Raw genomic sequence first — 19,769 nt, forward strand, 5'->3', positions numbered from 1 at the left:
ATATTAGTGTAGCCTAATATTGATCGACAAATATTTAGAAATAAATCTGGTTCTGCCTGCCTGCCTCATCGCACTCTGCCCTGCTGCATTACCATGTATAGTATTTACATTCATAATGATCCTTTTTTGTTGCAGAGCTTTAGAGGCTTTAAGAGACGAACTGTCAATGATGCCAACTTGGCGACCTACAAACTAGATATAGCAATCTTGGAGCTATTGCGGCTAGCTACTTTCATTGGAAAGAGTCTCTAATTTTTTGTATGTATATATTTAATATATCCATCCCAAGCTTACCTACCCAACTGAATGAATTCACACATTCAAGTAAATAGAAAGACAGCACAGCATTCAAGTGTTTATTGAGAATTTGAACTTCAACGTTAATGGAAAAAGCTCCAAACTTTTCTCTACAGCCCTTAGTATCAAGAAATCCTTCTAGTTCCTTTTACATGTGGATAGGAAAACAGCACAGATTGTTCAGAATATATGAGGAAGCCATCAGGGAAGCAGCATGACCCAAGGCAGGACTGCAGAGACAGGTTCAGCCACGACCCGAAGTCCACGACCCGAAGTCCATGACGGGCAGCGTCCGGGAAAACCAAACTTGAAGGTAAGATATCAAAGGATGATCTTCATTAATTGCAGTGACAATTAGTCTATTCTGACATTTGTTTGTGTGAGTTAATCTTTACCTATGATATCTGGTTGCAGAAGGGACTGCAATAGCCTGGATGTTGGTCATCAGAGTAGATGCCCTGCAATTCTCCTCTTTTACCTTTCCCAACATATCCTATGAATAGAAAAGAAAATATTGTAATTGAATCACACTAGGACCACAACACACTAAATATGTAATGACACATAAACATTATTATCCAGAATAAGAAGTCTACCTGGTTTGCAGTTTTTGTAAGGCTCCAAGCATCCACGGCAGGTGTCAATGGTGTACATGACGTTGAAATCCTGCTTGTATGAAGCAGAGAACAAACTCCATGTAGCAACACCTGTGTAAAACAAGCATTTCAATAGAGCCATTAAAAATATGCATAGACACCACAGCTGTCGTATACTGCTGCACCTTCACTGAATCACTTACTCTCAAGCCAGCGAAAGTGGGCCCCTCTTCTGAAAGACACAGTGGACATTGTGTCTCTGAAGGTGGTACACACTAGAGTGAGTGATGAGTACGCTTTGTCACCTTCCTGGAGAACCACTTCCATCAGAAGGTCCGAGAGAAGACAGTTTGGCAGCTGTGAAGTATTGGTCAGACTAGATCAAACATATTTAACAACACATTGACTAGACTGTTGCCAGCACAATCGAAATACCAAGATTCTTTGGGCTTCAGGTAGCAAAAATACACATTTTTAATATTAATGTTGAATATATCACACACATTTTTCTTATGTTTTGTTATTCTTCTCCTTGAGGTAAAAAACAGCTATCAATAAAGTTAAAAAAAGCAGTGAGACATAATAGTTGGAAATTCTGCCGTGATCATAGGTCGTTTTTTAAACAAAAAACAGTTACTGCTTCACTGAAAAGATATTACCTCCAATATGAAGCACATGTCGGACTTTTGAAACTGGACCTTTGAAGGAAAATATAAGGTGTGGGTCATGTGATTGTTTAATTACATGTGTATACAATTATCAATATTGATATGTATGCATGTGTTAAATAATCTGGATTGTTACATTCTTTATCACAAACAGGAGTGTGCCTATTGACCTCATGTTCTGTCTTTTGCTTCTTTGAGACCCTGTACACTGGCTCCAGTGCCCCTTTGAGCAGCTCTTCGGCCTCATTGGTCCAGTAAGAAAAACCTCTGTCCGTGGCTATAAAATCACATAATATCAGGATGAAAATGTAAATCAGTGTCAAAGAAACTGTTGTCTATAAAGTAACATTTAAAATGTATGATTTACCCTTCAATCTGGTACCGTTCCATGAGCATAATGCACCACCATTTCCGGATCTGTGCTATGTCCCGCTAAAAGAAAATGTAACAATAATAAAGTTGAAAATGAATGGAACCTCATCATTTGTCTACTCAATGTTAGCCCCCTCTTCCCCCTGAAATACTAACTCAGAGGATAAATACTGACCTCGGTAAACCAAAGTGGAGCATCTGTGCTGAAGTTGAGTGCATACTGTGAAAGGATAAAGATCTGTTAAGTTATGAGTTTCAAAAACTAACAAAACCCCTTAAAAAAAAGTGTCAAGGGAGGAATTTACCATCAGTATGAAGACACCACAGTCATTGCCCGTGGTTTGGTGAGGCAAACCCTGTAAGAATTTGGAATATAACAGTGATGTTCATGGTCAAATGGAAAATAAAGACATGTGAAAGCAGGTGTATGAGATGGTGGAGAAATGTACCTTGACGTCTCTGCCGAACTTTACTGTCCACTGACCTGGAGCAATGCGGTGCGCTAGGTCACTGTCAAAAGAAATGATAAGACATGGGAATTGATTTGGTGAAGGAACGCTATACTCAATATAATTCATGTTTTTGGATTTCCTTACATTGAACTATTGCATGCCTTAAAAGAGGAAAGTTATGAAAGCCACTGAACGGGGCTAAAATAAAACAAACAAAAATACGTTTACCAGCCTCTGAACAAAGCTGAACTTGAAAACAACCTTTGAACAAGGCTTATAACAAAATGAACATTATAATTCATAGCATCCTGTTGCAGACTCTTTTTCTTTTGGTTCCACTAAGGACACTCCAGACTTTGTGGAAATGGAGATATATTATAAATGAATTTGATCAGATTCAGACCCCTGGTCTACAAGATGGTTACTGCAGTATTAGAATACTATAAACTATTTAGAACTCCCATACAAGCCACAGAACGGTGGGGGTAATCATGTTACAAAAACCTAAATATGTCCTTGTAGGAATTGTCCCCAAAGCCATCTGGCTTAAGAGGGTCGAGCAAATATAACTCTCTCTTTGCTGGCTTGATCACCTGTCAACCATTGACAAAATAGCTGAAATTAGACATAATCAAACACCAGAAGAAAACCACACAGCACAACTTATGTTCATTTTGTACATGCTGGTGAGATCATTTGGAACAGACTCACGCAAAGCAAACACGTCAGCTGTTTTGGACTTCCAGGTAGGAACCACATACATATCCACGATGTATATATCTTTGCCCTATATTGCTAGTTTTTCAAAAAAAATGAAATCTTCATAGAAGTATGTTCAACAACAAGAGACAACCACACTTCACGAGATTGGAGTTTCACCACTAAACAGCTATTTAGAAAATATGTGTTATTCAAAAGAAAAAAGCAGGCCAATGATGTCTGTTGAAAACCGTACATGTCTTTGGGTGGCTTCTTGTACCATCTTCAGGCACGTGTTTCCAATCTGAAACAGTAACAACAGTAAGTTACCTGTGCCATTTATTTGAGACAAGATGAAGTTGGGAGGAAAGCTCAAGTATACCTACATTTGACTCCATGCACTGAGGAAGACCCAGGCTCCAAAAGTCCTCTCTGGTCAGGCACACATCACCCTCCTTCACAATGACCTCTGCTCCAGGCCTATTGTGGTCTAGCACATAGCTGAGCTGCAAATAACAGATTGCAAAACATACTTCAAGCCAATAGAAAACATAGAAAAATTCAAATCAAAACAATGCACCTCCATCACTGTGCATGAAGTAAACATATATCTACCAGCTTGTCTTGAATCGGATGTAGATCCTTTGCGTATTTCGCACCAGAGAGGGCATACTGGTGGTCAGCAACAGACCCCTCCGAATCCAACTTCGGTTCAGCTGTTATTAGATAGACAAAAAATAAACAGTATTATTGAAGTACCACACATGAAGTATACCTAAAATGTGTCCTTGTATTGATAATCAAAATACCTCTCAACATAGGCCTGATAAAGGGCTTCAGCTGAGACACATTCACACTCTGTCTCAGCTGAGCTCCTGTTGAGCTCAACAGGGTTGCCACACCCTTGTTGGTGATTGAGGAAACCACATAAGGGCCAAACCAGTTGCACTCCAGTTTTCCACCTTTTCGGCCCTCCTTCCTCTTATTCGCTCTTAGGACCTCATCTCCAACGTTAATCAGGAAAGATTTCACATTCTTTCCCTTGCGTTTTTCAAAAGAGATTTTCTGTCTCTGTTGTGCTATTTGGATGTTCTGGTAAATCTGAGAAAGATATGTAACAGTTATCATTTACAGTCCTTAACATACGCTTGCATTTTTTAGGAGTTATTATGTTTTAAATATTGCCATTTTATTCTCACCTTCGAGTGCAAATCTGCAATGGTTGCAGCCTTTGCCTCAAGCTGCTGTTCTGCCTCATCAGCAGGCACCAAAACAGAGGTATCATCCCTGTCATTGACTGTAGCATTTATAACACCCGGGACGCGAGGGTGCCTCCCAAACTGGGCAAAATAGGGCGTGCACTTGGTTGACCTCTGAAAGCATAACAATTCCTTTTAGTATCTCTGTTGAGTATTGTTTCCATCTGCATTTGTTACAACATTGTACCTGCTTTGAGGTGTTAATGCTCGCCACAATGCCCCTCAGATGTAAATCCCAGTCATTCTGGTCCTCTCCACAGTACTTTGCAAGTGCTTTTTTTATGTTTTGGTTTGTACGCTCATCTTGGCCATTGCACTGGGGATGGTACGCTGAAGTGATGCAGTGTTTTACACCCAGTGCATCAAAAACACCACGGTTGACCTGCAGATGGTTTAGTGTACACCAATTACCAAATTACCTGAAAAATCGTATTACATTGTTACACATAACACATACACTGTATTAGATAGATTATTGTACCTCATTGACAAATTCCCGTCCTTGGTCGGTAATGATCTTCTCGACAAGACCGAAATCTCGAAGAATATTCACAATCTTTTTTGAGACCTCAACAGCTGTTTTGTGGTAGAGCATTTTTGCTACCACCCACTTCGTGAACAGATCAGTCGCTGTTAGAATGTATCTGCAATATAAAATGCAGAATGTTGTAAATACATACAGAATCACTGTAAATGATTTCCTTTCTTTTTAAACCAGATTCTTCACGTTTAGAACCTTTAAAGGAGGTTACACATGCTTCAGCCCATCATGATAGTACCTTTTGCCCTTAGTAGTGGAGGGAAGTGGGCCAATGAGATCCACACCAAGGACAGTCCATGCCTCGGGAACATGAATGGGATGCAGTACGGGTGCAACCGTTTTAATGACCTCGTGTTGCTGGCAGCGGGGACACTCATCAACCTTAGCAAATATCATACATTTTCAATCAGCAAAACAAAAAACTTTAGGTATAAAATGATAGAACAGAGAAAACTTTCAGAGGAGACAGAATTAAACTGTTAAAGTTCTGAAATATGTTTTCTCTGCTCTGATGGAGCTCAAACTGTCTCACTCTGTTTCAATGTACACATACAACACATTTCTGTAGATCAATAATCAGTCAGTCAGTCAAAAACTCCCACCCATTTCTTCACGTCCTCCCGCATAGTGGACCAGTGGTACGTTGCCAAAACCTTCTCGGTGGTGCGCCTTCTCCCTGCATGACCTCCGGAACCCAGGTTATCATGGCACTCCTTCAGGACATTGATAATTTGGTCCTTGGTGCACACAACCATCCTCTCATTGTCCTTGTATGTGTAGTACAAATCTCCAGCTGGCACAACAGGAACAAAAAAACAATCATTTAGACATGTGTAGAGATGACATTATGACTAAAAGCTGTTCAAGAAATCCAGTGGCAAATGTGGTTTAGACGTAACAACTACAGTAATGTAAAGTGTGTATAAAAAGAAAAAGGAGAAACAAGCTGTGGAGTCCTTGCGATTTACTGAAAAATGTTGGAATTGCAATATGATAAACCATTAGAGGTATGATCACTTTTGCACCAAAAAACACCATTAGATAAATAGATAGATAGATATATACTTTATTGATCCCTATAAGTAAAGGGATGTGATGATGTCACATGTACAGGGGGTTTATACCTCATAATAAAAACGTATGTTCGTGACTTAACCATGGTCTTATTCTGTTACTTACCTTTGATCAGGTATTGTTTGGATGCCCTCCGAATGAACGCCTTCCTTTTATCATGCTTTTCAGCGGCGATGGTGAGATTGTGGTAACCACCATTGAGCACGTACTGCTTTATCTCAGCATAAAAGCTCTCCATTTCTGTCATGAAAGTTAAAATGTTCGCGGTAATTATGGGGAAGCGGAGGGATCTAGATCGTTCACACATAACAAGCTGTACCGAGTTCCTCCGGCTGCAGTTCCGCAGACGGCCGGTGTGTGGCAGCATAGCGCTGGGAGCAGAGGGAGGTGAGTATATGACGGATATGACGGATGACGGATGCGACGGAAATACACCCGAACATATCTGGTAGGCCGAACATATCTGGTACTGACACCGGCTATCGGGATGTTAAGAGCATTCCATGGAGTATAACAAAAAGTGTATCTCGAGCCGGTTTCTCAAAGTTACCTACCCCACCTTTAACATTAACATTAACATCATGGTAACACCATGGCGACCGGCGGCACACCTGCAGCTGTACCGCTTGTAATTAGGTTCAACTATAAAAACTTCGAACAAAACGCCGGCGGCACCAACAAAAGGAGCGCACACTGCAAAGTCTGCAATATTAAAATCAAGGATGCTGGTGCAACAACGTCACATTTAATCAGGCACTTGAAAACTCACCCGGAGAGGTCAGTCACATTAACGCATATGGACGGTTAGCAAACATGTTTAGCTCAGCATCAGCTATGTAATGTTAACTTAGCTTGCTACTAGCTTTGTAACTGAATATTTGAAAAGATGAGTGAATGTTTGCTTGTCACACTTGTTTGCGTTGAGTGGCGTTGACATCCAACTATTGACATGACATAAAAAAGGTCGGTAACGTTAATCATTACGTTCCGCTGCCACCATCTACTGGCTAACGTTAAACGTAGAAAAATACATAGTTACATACATAAATACATCTGTCGGTTTATAGGCAGGTTACAGGTTTATTGTTGACCACGTAACGTTAATGTTACAGGTTTATCAGGTTACCATTACACTGGGTTTGAGTGAGAGGATAGAGGAATATGTTTATTTATAGTAGACTTAAAATATGTCATTAGAGACCCAGTGTAATTAAACAATACGGTTGCAGAGGTCACATTTTAACATTTTTGTCCACTGGCCAAATGGCTAGCCTAGTGAATGTTGAAATGTTACCAGCCACTCAATAGATTGCCATTGTTATTTGTGGCTGGTGCGTGCAACATACAGTACCAGCCACTTGCATGATTTACCAGCATTTGGCTGGTAAATGGTGTTAATGGTAGATATCTCTTTTGGAACAGGTCATGTTTTAATATCACCAGTTCAGTATATTTCAGATAATATTGCAGCAATAGTTTTTTAGTTGCAAAGAACAAATGTTTACTTTTAAGTACTTTTAACACAGTTTCCCTGCGGGGGATTAATAAAGTATTTGTGATACTGATTTCTGATTCTGAAGTGTTTTGCTTATAAGTTGTTTGCATTTAGCTAAAGTGTGATGTTTGTCCTCATATTGCATTGCAATAGCCTGCTTAAAGTGATCATATAACAAACAACTAATCAGTACTGATACTGTATGCTAATAGATATAGGAGTGATAATAATACAGTAAATGCTTTGAATTTCTTAGATATAGCTGTGCAGTATTCTTAACAGACTGGATAGCAGCAGACAATAGAAGGCTTATTACAACCACAAGAGACATGAGACTTTTATTTTTTAGAGACTTGAGACTTGACTTGGACTCGTGACCAAAGACTTGAGACTTGATCAAGTCTCACCCCACAAAGACTTGAGACTTGACTTGGACTCGTGACCAAAGACTTGAGACTTGACTTGGACTTGCAAAAAAAGACTTGTGAACATCTCTGCCATGCTGTCATGAACGCACGGTGCTGTTACGTGTACGCAAATTGACGTGCTTGATGTGAACGAGCATTTTGGTTAAAGTTGCGCATGCTCTATGAGTGCACATACGGGTACTTCTCAGGCATGCTGGGTAATCTGTGACGTTTCACTCTCTCAAAAGTTGGGCCATTTTATCATCATGCGCTAATGAGCAGCTCTCATAGGAATTAATGAGGCCCCGCCTCCCACGCTGTATCCAGTTCTTATTATACATCCATGGGTTTTATACAGGTGCAGGTGAGTGGGCCTAGTGACAATCAGTGAAATGAGACAGACAAACAGGGAAACCAGGGAGGCATTAGGCCTACTGTGGATCCTCACATTTCTTCTTCTTTCCTATACAATATGTAATACGGGTAAGCTTAACAACACACTTTTTTAATATACATTCATTTTTTAGAAAATTGTTAATAGAAATAAACTACTTCTACGGCAAAATTCTCTACCATGTTCCCCCGGCTAGTCGCTAACCTTTTTAAATGTTTAACGGCTGTCTTCAGCACCTGGAACAAGGGCGGGAGCTTAGTTTCAGTCTGAAAACAGCTGAAAGACAGTCTGGAACAGTCTGGCAATAGTTCTCTATAGATTAATTAATACACGGGACCCCTTCAACATTGATCAGTACAGTTTTAAAGGTCCCCTATTATACTGTTTTTCATCAATATATTATAGGTCTCAGATCTTTTTATTTATTTATTTATTTTAACTTTATTTAACCAGGATACGTCTCATTGAGATTACAAATCTCTTGTTCAAGAGAGTCCTGGCCCAAGAATGGTAACAGCATAATTACAGACAGTTTTACAGTTACAGACAATTAAAAAACACAATCACAACACAGTCATACACCAAGTTTAGCCAAAGCATTTACAGACACAGCGGCCTGCTTCAAGGTCAGTTAAAGTTGCTTTGAGTGAGTTTAATGAGTTTCTCTGAGTTTCAGCTCAGTTTGAAGCAGGTTCCAAGCTTGAGGGGCAGCGTAACTGAACGCCCTTTTCCCCAGTTCAGTACGGACACTGAAGTTTATTCCAATATGAAAATGTTACAGAGTAAATCATTTATTTCGTTCTTCTGGTTAACATTTTTTGACGAAACTCCCAATTATTGAAATGACGTCAGCCTTGCACGTCGCCGCTAACAGGGCTTCAATCCACGGCAAACCTTCAATCTACGGCACAACTCCTGTTTATCGAGTATACTACTATACTCATATTCTATTTCTATGGTCAGCCCGCTACAACTGTCGCTATGGCAACGGTACACATAACATGGCCGCCGCTCTGACCATCCTGAAAGTTTCTCATTTATCTAATTCCCCTCCTCGACTCCCTTCCTCGACTCCTATCCTCGTGTCTTAGTCCCGCCCACAGGAGATGCGAGCGGAGGAGTCGAGGAGGGGAACCGAGGAGAGAGGAGGGGAAGCAGCGGGCGTTTAGAGAAATATGAGAACTCCTCTCCTCTGAGCGGTCATTTTAAAGAGATATCCATTAATGATGACAGGAGGCACAGCAGCCCTTGAGGTCTGATTGATAGAACTGTGTTCATGACGACTTATATATTTACTTTTAATGAATTGACAGTGCGGTATAATGAGACAATAACAGGCTACAGATGTGGACATATACGTCACACACATACATATATATATATATGTAAATATAAATATGTACAATTTCAGATTCAAACAAGTAGAGAGCACTCTCATAATAACGCCTCATCCCAATACTCCTCCTCGACTCCTCCTTTCCCTCACTCGCGTCCCTTCCTTGCGTCTTAGCTCCGCCTCCGTAAGATGCGAGCGAGAGACACGAGGAGGTGACGCGAGGACAGAGGAGTCCTCAGGTATTAATTGGGATGTCCTCGTTCACTCAAACGTCACTCTTAAACAACGTCTGTTAATGATGACATGTGCACAGCTGTATCCCCTCTCATCGGGCTTAACTGAATAACCCTTTAGAACCGGTGTCAGTACCAGATATGTTCGGGCTACCAGATATGTTCGGGTGTATTTCCGTCGCATCCGTCATCTGTCATATCCGTCTACTCACCTCCCTCTGCTCCCAGCGCTCTGCTGCCACACACCGGCCGTCTGCTGATCTGCAGCCGGAGGAACTCGGTACAGCTTGTTATGTGTGTGTACTTGTGAACATAAATAATGTTTCTAATTATTTACAATTAAAAAAAAAAAATATTCTGCATTACTTTAGCCAACACTTTTATAATATATAAGCCTGATCATGTCGTTGAAAGCAAGTACAGATTTTCTCCCTTTTCCACAGTTCTGTGTGAACTTCATCTAAGGCAGATGCTTTGCTTCTGCACCAGTTTAGCAGAAGTCTGTTTTGTAAGACTGGTTTTGTTGCAGTCTGTTCATGCTATGTGTTTCTTGCGTAAGACTATATACACACGGAACACATGTATTACAGGGCTGTACCCAGTGTGCTTCATAAAACATTTTTGAAGCTTATTTTTTTAAATTAAGCCGTTTCCATGTTATAACAGCATCTCGTTAAATCAATATCGGAAACAATAATTGTTTTTTTGTGGTTGTTTAAATGTAATTTATGGTGCTGTTAGAGTGCTTATAGACTGACCCGTTAATACAGATGCCCCCCCCCCCTTTGTGTGCGGTGAGCTGGAGAGAAGGCAGTCTATTTATTGTGGTGAAAATGTTGTTTAAAAAAACAGAATATTGTGTTGGATCAAAACATATTGTACATTTTGAGAATTCTTACATCCATTACAATACATTTTGAGCTTTGGACAATGTTTGGATCAAACGAGCCAGAAACAACCTTAAGCAGCCACCACTGGAATATTATTGCAGTAATATTATAATACTAGTAGCTTTATATTAGTGTAGCCTAATATTGATCGACAAATATTTAGAAATAAATCTGGTTCTGCCTGCCTGCCTCATCGCACTTTGCCCTGCTGCATTACCATGTATAGTATTTACATTCATAATGGTCCTTTTTTGTTGCAGAGCTTTAGAGGCTTTAAGAGACGAACTGTCAATGATGCCAACTTGGCGACCTACAAACTAGATATAGCAATCTTGGAGCTATTGCGGCTAGCTACTTTCATTGGAAAGAGTCTCTAGTTAAATATTACATACATACATATGGCACGAAAATTTCGCGGTCATTATGGGGAAGCGGAGGGATCTAGATCGTTCACACATAACAAGCTGTACCGAGTTCCTCCGGCTGCAGTTCCGCAGACGACCGGTGTGTGGCAGCAGAGCTGCTGGGAGCAGAGGGAGGTGAGTAGACGGATATGACGGATGCGACGGAAATACACCCGAACATATCTGGTAGCCCGAACATATCTGGTACTGACACCGGGAAACGATAGAACGAGCACGTTTCATGCAAAGACCTATGGCTGCAACCCGGAGCAAAGCAACAAACCATTGCGTAGCTAGTAGCGCTAGCTTTAGCTAACGTTAGCTAACGAAACGAACTGCCGTGTAAAATTGGAAAACACTGGTAATTAATTATTCTATAATTTGTAAAACTACGGTGTTAAAAACGACAATTTCAAAAATAAAGATTCTAATGGTCAGAGATATACAGATACTAAAGATAGGCAGGTACTTGCTTTCAAGCAGAACACAGGGGAAAACAAACTTAGCGGGAGTGTTTACGTGTTAGGCGTAATGACGTACAACAGCCTCGACAATTTCTGTAGTCCTATTCAGCCACTCGGTAACAACCATCGTTTTTCATGCACGTAAACTCTTCAAAAATCACCAGTGGGGTCACTGCTGATGTATTTAATGTCATAGAACAAAACGTGATTCATCTCTTAAATTTGTGTCAACCACAGACCTTATTTCGAGCTATTTTCCAAAACCCTATGGAGAAAATGCATTGCTTTTTGACGAAGGAACCGGAAGTGCTAAAAATGCTAACTTACTTCCGGGTTTTACGACACGTCACTGCGGTTCTCTATGGCCTTATTTTTATCGGAGGAGCGAGGAGCGAGGAGCGATAATGGAGGAGCTATAAGCGAGGAACCACCAGACCATCCTTCGATGAAATCCTCAGACACTCACCCCGCCCCCTTACTGTGTATCGCTCACTGATTGGACGATGCAGTGCATGCTGATCTGATGCTTCTTGACATGAGAGCAGTTTCCCAGCGGAGTGAAGAAAATACTAGGGCCGGGACTCGATTAAAAAAATTAATCTAATTAATTAGAGGCTTTGTAATTAATTAATCGAAATTAATCGCATTTTTAATCACATATAAATATTTGACCTGAGAACAGTGAGAAGCAATTTTTTTCACATGGATTTTAGTATACCATTAGGCGCATTCACACCGCAGTACTTTTCCCACAAAGGTTCATGAGAACTTAGTTCATGAGAACTCTTTGAACCTGGGGGTGGATTAGGCAAATGAAGCCGCTGACGTCACTTCTTCTTCTTCTGCTTTGGGTTTACTGGCAGGCCGCAAACCACTTCACGGCGTATACTGCCACCCAAAGTCCCCGGCCGGAAGTCCCCGGAGTTGGGGAAGGCTTCAGTCGAAGCTGCTGGGACTCCCAGCAACTTCTACTGAAGCCTTCCGAGTAAATCGCCAGAACGCCGACACCTCCTCATCTCCACCGCTCCCATGTTTTATTTTGTGTTGCCATAAGTTAGTCTCTCTGCGTTTCTGCGCTGGGCTAATGCTAATGCTAATAATGCTAATGCGAGGATAATAAAATGGCGGCTTCACAAAACTTTTTGGGAGTTTTACGGGGCGTGGCCTGCAATCCTCCCAGCCAATCAGAAATATAGCTCTTTTCTCACAAGAGAGCCGTACGAAAGTCCCTGCTCTCTAGCAGCTCTCTGCTCTCTAGCAGGGACTTTCGTGGGGGTAAAAAGGTTCTCATGAACTAATTTTAGTACCGGCTCTTTTTGGTGTGAACGCGATAAAAGAGGCTAACGTCCACGCTAGCTTCCACGCTAGCTGCTATATGTTTTGCATTGAGGTGATACTTGAGGCTTGATGTGCTGCGGTGATATGCGAATTCCTTTTGCATAATTTGCACACAACCGTGCTCTTATCGACGCTTCCATCCGTCCGTTTTTTAAAACAACATTTCCCACTGTTGTTCACTGTGGTTTGTTGTTGTCTGAAGTCATGAACGTTAGTTGGTGCTCCAGTATAATCGGTACGCCTGAAACTCATCCAGTGAGAAACGTTCCGCGGTGCAAAAATAAGTGCGATTAAAATGCGTTAATTTTTTGAACGCGTTAATTTTTGTGTAATTAATTAATCTTAATTAACGCGTTAAAGTCCCGGCTCTAGAAAATACATGAACCTCACGGGAGTCACTCCTCAGTTTATACCGTGTTTTGTTTCAATTCATGTATCATTTAGTTAAAAACATGTGATATATCTGAACAACAAAGTGGTCAAAAATCATTTTATTCATTTTTTGGAAACATTTTCATGATCGCTTTTTTCGTTTTACATTTTCATTTATTGTGATTTCCATTCAGTCAGTCATTAAGTGCTATTTAAAATGTTAATTTGCTACATTTCCACACAAACAAACAAAGTGTGCAATCCAATGAATGTTAATCTAACTGGGTTTTGATAGATAACATATCTCTTTTTCTTCTCTCAATTATTTTATTTCTATTGTGCACTCTAATCAATATTAATCAAACTATTGTTCGTTTATACATTTTAAGAATGGCGTTTATCTTTTTTGAGAATGAGTTCTTATTTGATTTTATTTATTTGGGTCTACAACAGATGATACAAATGTTTGTGTCAGTAAATGTGTACTAACAGAGGCGTGGGTGTGTGTGGAAATAACGGGGACAGAGCTGGCTGCTGTCAGACGATCAGCTGTGCAGCGTCATCACAAACGGACGTCGCTTCACGACTCTCCGGAGGAAAGGACGTCCCATTGCTCTTAAAACTAATTTCCCTGCTTCTAGTGGTTTCCTTGTGGGAGGGACTAGTCGCAGGGAAACGACGCAAGTGAGGGACGCAAGGAATCCATTTAACCGAAGTGAGAAGGGCCCACGGCCGATGAGTCAATGTGGTGCTGTTGCTTTGGTCTGGAACTGTGAGCTAACCACGCCACGTTCATTTGAATATAAGACATGGAAATAAAAAGAGCTGTGACATAAATGAAATAAATAAATGTGTATTTAAATTTCCATTTATATATATTTATTGCCTCATTTATTTATTTCAGAACCATATTTATTTATTTCAAAGGCATATTTATTTATGTATTTATTTAATTATTTATGTATTTATTCATTTATTTAATTTTGGCTTAAACGGCATTCCATACTTTAGTATTGGTATATTGGCATTTTGTAATTGAATGTGTGTCAAATACATGTAGTCTAAATTGTAATAATATTGTAGATTTTTCAGATTTTTCAAAAACAAATGCTTTATTACTATTATTATTATTATATCACTGTTATAGTTAGAATTGTGTCTTATTATTATTATTGATTATAAGTACTATTTTAATATTATTATTGTTATTATTATTATTACTACTATTATTATTATTATTTAGATTGTATTATATTATTTAATTGTATTCCCTGCTGTATTCATATTAATCTAATACATTTTATTCAAATAATACACTTTGCTTACTAAAAGTGTGTCTGAGTTTCTTCCAAATATTCAGTTTTCCTGCAGTGACAGCTGTGCTGCTGATGAAACAACTCCGAGCTGCAGCTCCACATTACTGTGCTGCTGTTCTGTCTGAGCTCTCATGAATAATACAAGCAAGATGGCCTTGCCTCCCCTGTCACTGTAGAGCAGCCCCCGATCTGTCACACTCACCTGGATTTGACACACACTCCTGCTACGGGGGAATAAATGCTTGGTTTGTGTATTTTGACATCCACACATTCACACATATTCACTGTGAGGGAGACAAATACACACTTGCACTTGTAAACAAAAGTAATATGCCATCCCTTCCTGCCTGTCTACCTATCTTCTGGATACAAGGCATGCAAATCATACGTGCATGCACGCACACGCACACGCACACACACACACACACACACACAACACACACACACACACACACACACACACACACACACACACACACACACACACACACACACACACACACACACACACACACACACACACACACACACACACAGAAACACACACACTAACTAAGATGTACGGGTGAGGAAGTCAGTGAGGCTGACCGAGCTCGCTTCTCCTAGAGAGCCAGATGACGTGCCGAGGAACACACAATAATTATGTCCTGCTGTCTGGATCACATATGGGAGACATGCTGCAGGTTGCTGACATCAACACACTTGAAATGATAGGAAACACTGCAGTGTCTGTCTGCAGCTCGACATCTTACGTAAGGGTATTGTTGTAGAGAGTCCACTAGAATCATCTTCTGGTAAGAAATTATCCATAGTAAATTGCCATTTCTAAATGGATTAAGACTCCAGACTCTCAGGAGGCGTGGGTTTAAATCCCACCACTGCCATTATATTTACAAGAATCAAGCGATATTTGGAAACCACACCCAACCTGAAGACAGTCTCAAAAAACCTCAGTCTTGATTTGGTGTGACTCAACTTGAAGATCAGTGTGCTTTGAGATGAGTTGCCAATTGTTGGAGTATGTGGACTCTTGACTTCTTGTCACTGGCTGAAGGGCTAATTTGATTTAAGTCATTTTGGTTGCTATCAAGCTCATTCTTCTGTGATTTTATCATTAGGTGCATTTTCTCATTGAAAACAGGTAGTGTGGCCGAGCGGTCTAAGGCGCTGGATTAAGGCTCCAGTCTCTCAGGAGGCGTGGGTTCAAATCCCACCACTGCCATTATATTTACAAGAATCAAGTGATATTTGGAAACCACACCCAACCTGAAGACATTCTCAAAAAACCTCAGTCTTGATTTGGGTGTGACTCAACTTGAAGGTCAGTGTGCTTTGGGATGAGTTGCCAAATGTTGGAGAATGTGGACTCTTGACTTCTTGTCACTGGCTGAAGGGCTAATTTGATTTAAGTCATTTTGGTTGCTATCAAGCTCAGGTAGTGTGGGTGTAGTAGAATGTGGACTCTTGACTTCTTGTCACTGGCTGAAGGGCTAATTTGATTTAAGTCATTTTGGTTGCTATCAAGCTCATTCTTCTGTGATTTTATCATTAGGTGCATTTTCTCGTTGAAAACAGGTAGTGTGGCCGAGTGGTCTAAGGCGCTGGATTTAGGCTCCAGTCTCTCAGGAGGCGTGGGTTCAAATCCCACCACTGCCATTATATATACAAGAATCAAGTGATATTAGGAAACCACACCCAACCTGAAGACATTTAAAAAAAAAACTCAGTCTTGAGTTGAGTGTGACTCAACTTGAAGGTCAGTGTGCTTTGGGATGACTTGCCAATTGTTGGAGAATTTAGACTCTTGACTTCTTGTCATTGGCTGAAGGGCTAATTTGATTTAAGTCATTTTGGTTGCTATCAAGCTCATTCTTCTGTGATTTTTTTATTAGGTCTATTTACTCATTGACAACAGGTAGTGTGGCCGAGCGGTCTAAGGCGCTGGATTAACGGCCCCTACACACGGCGGCGTGCGTTACCGCTTGGCGGTGGGCGTGTCTGAAGCTTGGGGATTTTTTACGAACAACGCGACAAACAACCAATCACATGAATGTCCTGCCCCGGACATACAAAGCAAAGCATTCACGCTACATCCATGCTGGCTAAATATACTATCTATGCTTGCTAGCTGTCCATTCAAACGAAGTACACTGGCTATAAACTCCCCAAACAGGCGAACACCTACCAGTTTCACCCACTGTCTCTGCCACCTCCCCCCATGCCTGGCTCCTCCGGTTTGTATCCCTGTAGGTAAAGAGGGACTGGTCATATAGTACCGCCACGATATTTTTCTCCTCCATTTTTTGACATGGGAAATAACTGCGGTCTGGCTCTCCCAACATACACGCGGTTTGATTGGCTAGCGCTTGGAATGTCAGATTTGCATACGCGGGATTTGATTGGCTGACGCCTCCGTCGAGGCGGCAAAAGTAGAACATTGCTCTACTTTTGCAGCGAGCACCGCGAGAGAAGCTACGCTTTTCTCCCACAATGCAGTTCGGCGAATCGTGACGTCACCCCATTCAAAGTGAATGGGCAGAAGCGTTGAAGCGGCAACGCACGCCGCCGTGTGTAGGGGCCGTAAGGCTCCAGTCTTTCAGGAGGCGTGTGTTCAAATCCCACCACTGGCATTATATTTACAAGAATCAAGTGATATTTGGAAACCACACCCAACCTGAAGACAGTATCAACAAACCTCAGTCTTGAGTTGGGTGTGACTCAACTTGAAGGTCAGTGTGCTTTGGGATGAGATGCCAATTGTTGGAGAATTTGGACTCTTGACTTCTTGTCATTGGCTGAAGGGCTAATTTGATTTAAGTCATTTTGGTTGCTATCAAGCTCATTCTTCTGTGATTTTTGTATCAGGTGCATTTTCTCATTGACCACAGGTAGTGTGGCCGAGCGGTCTAAGGCGCTGGATTAAGGAGCTGGATTAAGGCTCCAGTCTCTCAGGAGGCGTGGGTTCAAATCCCACCACTGCCATTATATATACAAGAATCAAGTGATATTTGGAAACCACACCCAACCTGAAGACAGTCTAAAAAAACCTCAGTCTTGAGTTTGGTGTGACTCAACTTCAAGGTCAGTGTGCTTTGGGATGAGTTGCCAAATGTTGGAGAATGTGGACTCTTGACTTCTTGTCATTGGCTGAAGGGCTAATTTGATTTAAGTCATTTTGGTTGCTATCAAGCTCATTCTTCTGTGATTTTTTTATTAGGTCTATTTACTCATTGACAACAGGTAGTGTGGCCGAGCGGTCTAAGGCGCTGGATTAAGGCGCTGGATTAAGGCTCCAGTCTCCCAGGAGGCGTGGGTTCAAATCCCACCACTGCCATTATATATACAAGAATCAAGTGATATTTGGAAACCACACCCAACCTGAAGACATTCTCAAAAAACCTCAGTCTTGATTTGGGTGTGACTCAACTTGAAGGTCAGTGTGCTTTGGGATGAGATGCCAATTGTTGGAGAATTTGGACTCTTGACTTCTTGTCATTGGCTGAAGGGCTAATTTGATTTAAGTCATTTTGGTTGCTATCAAGCTCATTCTTCTGTGATTTTTGTATCAGGTGCATTTTCTCATTGACCACAGGTAGTGTGGCCGAGCGGTCTAAGGTGCTGGATTAAGGCTCCAGTCTCTCAGGAGGCGTGGGTTCAAATCCCACCACTGCCATTATATTTACAAGAATCAAGTGATATTTGGAAACCACACCCAACCTGAAGACATTTTAAAAAAACGTCAGTCTTGAGTTGGGTGTGTAGACATTTAAAAAAAACCTCAGTCTTGAGTTGGGTGTGACTCAACTTGAAGGTCAATGTGCTTTGGGATGAGATGCCAATTGTTGGAGAATGTGGACTCTTGACTTCTTGTCACTGGCTGAAGGGCTAATTTGATTTAAGTCATTTTGGTTGCTATCAAGCTCATTCTTCTGTCATTTTTTTATTAGGTCTATTTACTCATTGACAGCAGGTAGTGTGGCCAGGCGGTCTAAGGCGCTGGATTAAGGCTCCAGTCTCTCAGGAGGCGTGGGTTCAAATCCCACCACTGCCATTATATATACAATAATCAAGTGATATTTGGAAACCACACCCAACCTGAAGACAGTATCAACAAACCTCAGTCTTGAGTTGGGTGTGACTCAACTTGAAGGTCAGTGTGCTTTGGGATGAGATGCCAATTGTTGGAGAATTTGGACTCTTGACTTCTTGTCATTGGCTGAAAGGCTAATTTGATTTAAGTCATTTTGGTTGCTATCAAGCTCATTCTTCTGTGATTTTTGTATCAGGTGCATTTTCTCATTGACCACAGGTAGTGTGGCCGAGCGGTCTAAAAGTGCTGGATTAAGGCTCCAGTCTCTCAGGAGGCGTGGGTTCAAATCCCACCACTGACATTATATTTACAAGAATCAAGTGATATTTGGAAACCACACCCAACCTGAAGACATTTAAAAAAACCTCAGTCTTGAGTTTGGTGTGACTCAACTTCAAGGTCAGTGTGCTTTGGGATGAGATGCCAATTGTTGGAGAATTTGGACTCTTGACATCTTGTCATTGGCTGAAAGGCTAATTCGATTTAAGTCATTTTGGTTGCTATCAAGCTCATTCTTCTGTGATTTTTGTATCAGGTGCATTTTCTCATTGACCACAGGTAGTGTGGCCGAGCGGTCTAAAGTGCTGGATTAAGGCTCCAGTCTCTCAGGAGGCGTGGGTTCAAATCCCACCACTGCCATTATATTTACAAGAATCAAGTGATATTTGGAAACCACACCCAACCTGAAGACATTTTAAAAAAACGTCAGTCTTGAGTTGGGTGTGTAGACATTTAAAAAAAACCTCAGTCTTGAGTTGGGTGTGACTCAACTTGAAGGTCAGTGTGCTTTGGGATGAGTTGCCAAATGTTGGAGAATGTGGACTCTTGACTTCTTTTCACTGGCTGAAGGGCTAATTTGATTTAAGTCATTTTGGTTGCTATCAAGCTCATTCTTCTGTGATTTTTTTATTAGGTCTATTTACTCATTGACAGCAGGTAGTGTGGCCAGGCGGTCTAAGGCGCTGGATTAAGGCTCCAGTCTCTCAGGAGGCGTGGGTTCAAATCCACCACTGCCATTATATATACAATAATCAAGTGATATTTGGAAACCACACCCAACCTGAAGACAGTA

General features: G+C 41.1%; 2 long non-coding RNA genes and 7 other non-coding genes across 9 annotated transcripts; 7 read left to right on the forward strand and 2 right to left on the reverse strand.

The window, feature by feature from the left end:
- Positions 1 to 342: 342 nt before the first annotated feature.
- Positions 343 to 918, reverse strand: LOC117546818. The gene is made up of 3 exons (XR_004569076.1): positions 894 to 918; positions 693 to 790; positions 343 to 603 (listed from the first exon to the last, which is right to left on the reverse strand). It is a non-coding gene; the product is annotated as an uncharacterized LOC117546818 (long non-coding RNA).
- Positions 919 to 1,226: 308 nt separating this feature from the next.
- On the reverse strand, positions 1,227 to 1,824 carry LOC117546819. The gene is made up of 3 exons (XR_004569077.1): positions 1,732 to 1,824; positions 1,553 to 1,591; positions 1,227 to 1,250 (listed from the first exon to the last, which is right to left on the reverse strand). It is a non-coding gene; the product is annotated as an uncharacterized LOC117546819 (long non-coding RNA).
- A 13,923-nt stretch (positions 1,825 to 15,747) lies between these two features.
- Positions 15,748 to 15,829, forward strand: trnal-aag. The gene has a single exon. It is a non-coding gene; the product is annotated as a tRNA-Leu (tRNA).
- A 352-nt stretch (positions 15,830 to 16,181) lies between these two features.
- On the forward strand, positions 16,182 to 16,263 carry trnal-uag. Its single transcript has one exon. It is a non-coding gene; the product is annotated as a tRNA-Leu (tRNA).
- A 1,231-nt stretch (positions 16,264 to 17,494) lies between these two features.
- Positions 17,495 to 17,589, forward strand: trnal-aag. The gene is given in 2 exon segments: positions 17,495 to 17,532; positions 17,546 to 17,589. It is a non-coding gene; the product is annotated as a tRNA-Leu (tRNA).
- Positions 17,590 to 17,846: 257 nt separating this feature from the next.
- Positions 17,847 to 17,941, forward strand: trnal-aag. Its single transcript is given in 2 exon segments — positions 17,847 to 17,884; positions 17,898 to 17,941. It is a non-coding gene; the product is annotated as a tRNA-Leu (tRNA).
- A 257-nt stretch (positions 17,942 to 18,198) lies between these two features.
- Positions 18,199 to 18,280, forward strand: trnal-aag. The gene has a single exon. It is a non-coding gene; the product is annotated as a tRNA-Leu (tRNA).
- A 296-nt stretch (positions 18,281 to 18,576) lies between these two features.
- Positions 18,577 to 18,658, forward strand: trnal-aag. Its single transcript has one exon. It is a non-coding gene; the product is annotated as a tRNA-Leu (tRNA).
- Positions 18,659 to 19,254: 596 nt separating this feature from the next.
- On the forward strand, positions 19,255 to 19,336 carry trnal-aag. The gene has a single exon. It is a non-coding gene; the product is annotated as a tRNA-Leu (tRNA).
- Positions 19,337 to 19,769: the final 433 nt, after the last annotated feature.

The sequence above is a fragment of the Gymnodraco acuticeps genome, unplaced genomic scaffold, assembly GCF_902827175.1.
Source record: "Gymnodraco acuticeps unplaced genomic scaffold, fGymAcu1.1, whole genome shotgun sequence".
NCBI classification, from domain to species: Eukaryota; Metazoa; Chordata; class Actinopteri; order Perciformes; family Bathydraconidae; genus Gymnodraco; species Gymnodraco acuticeps.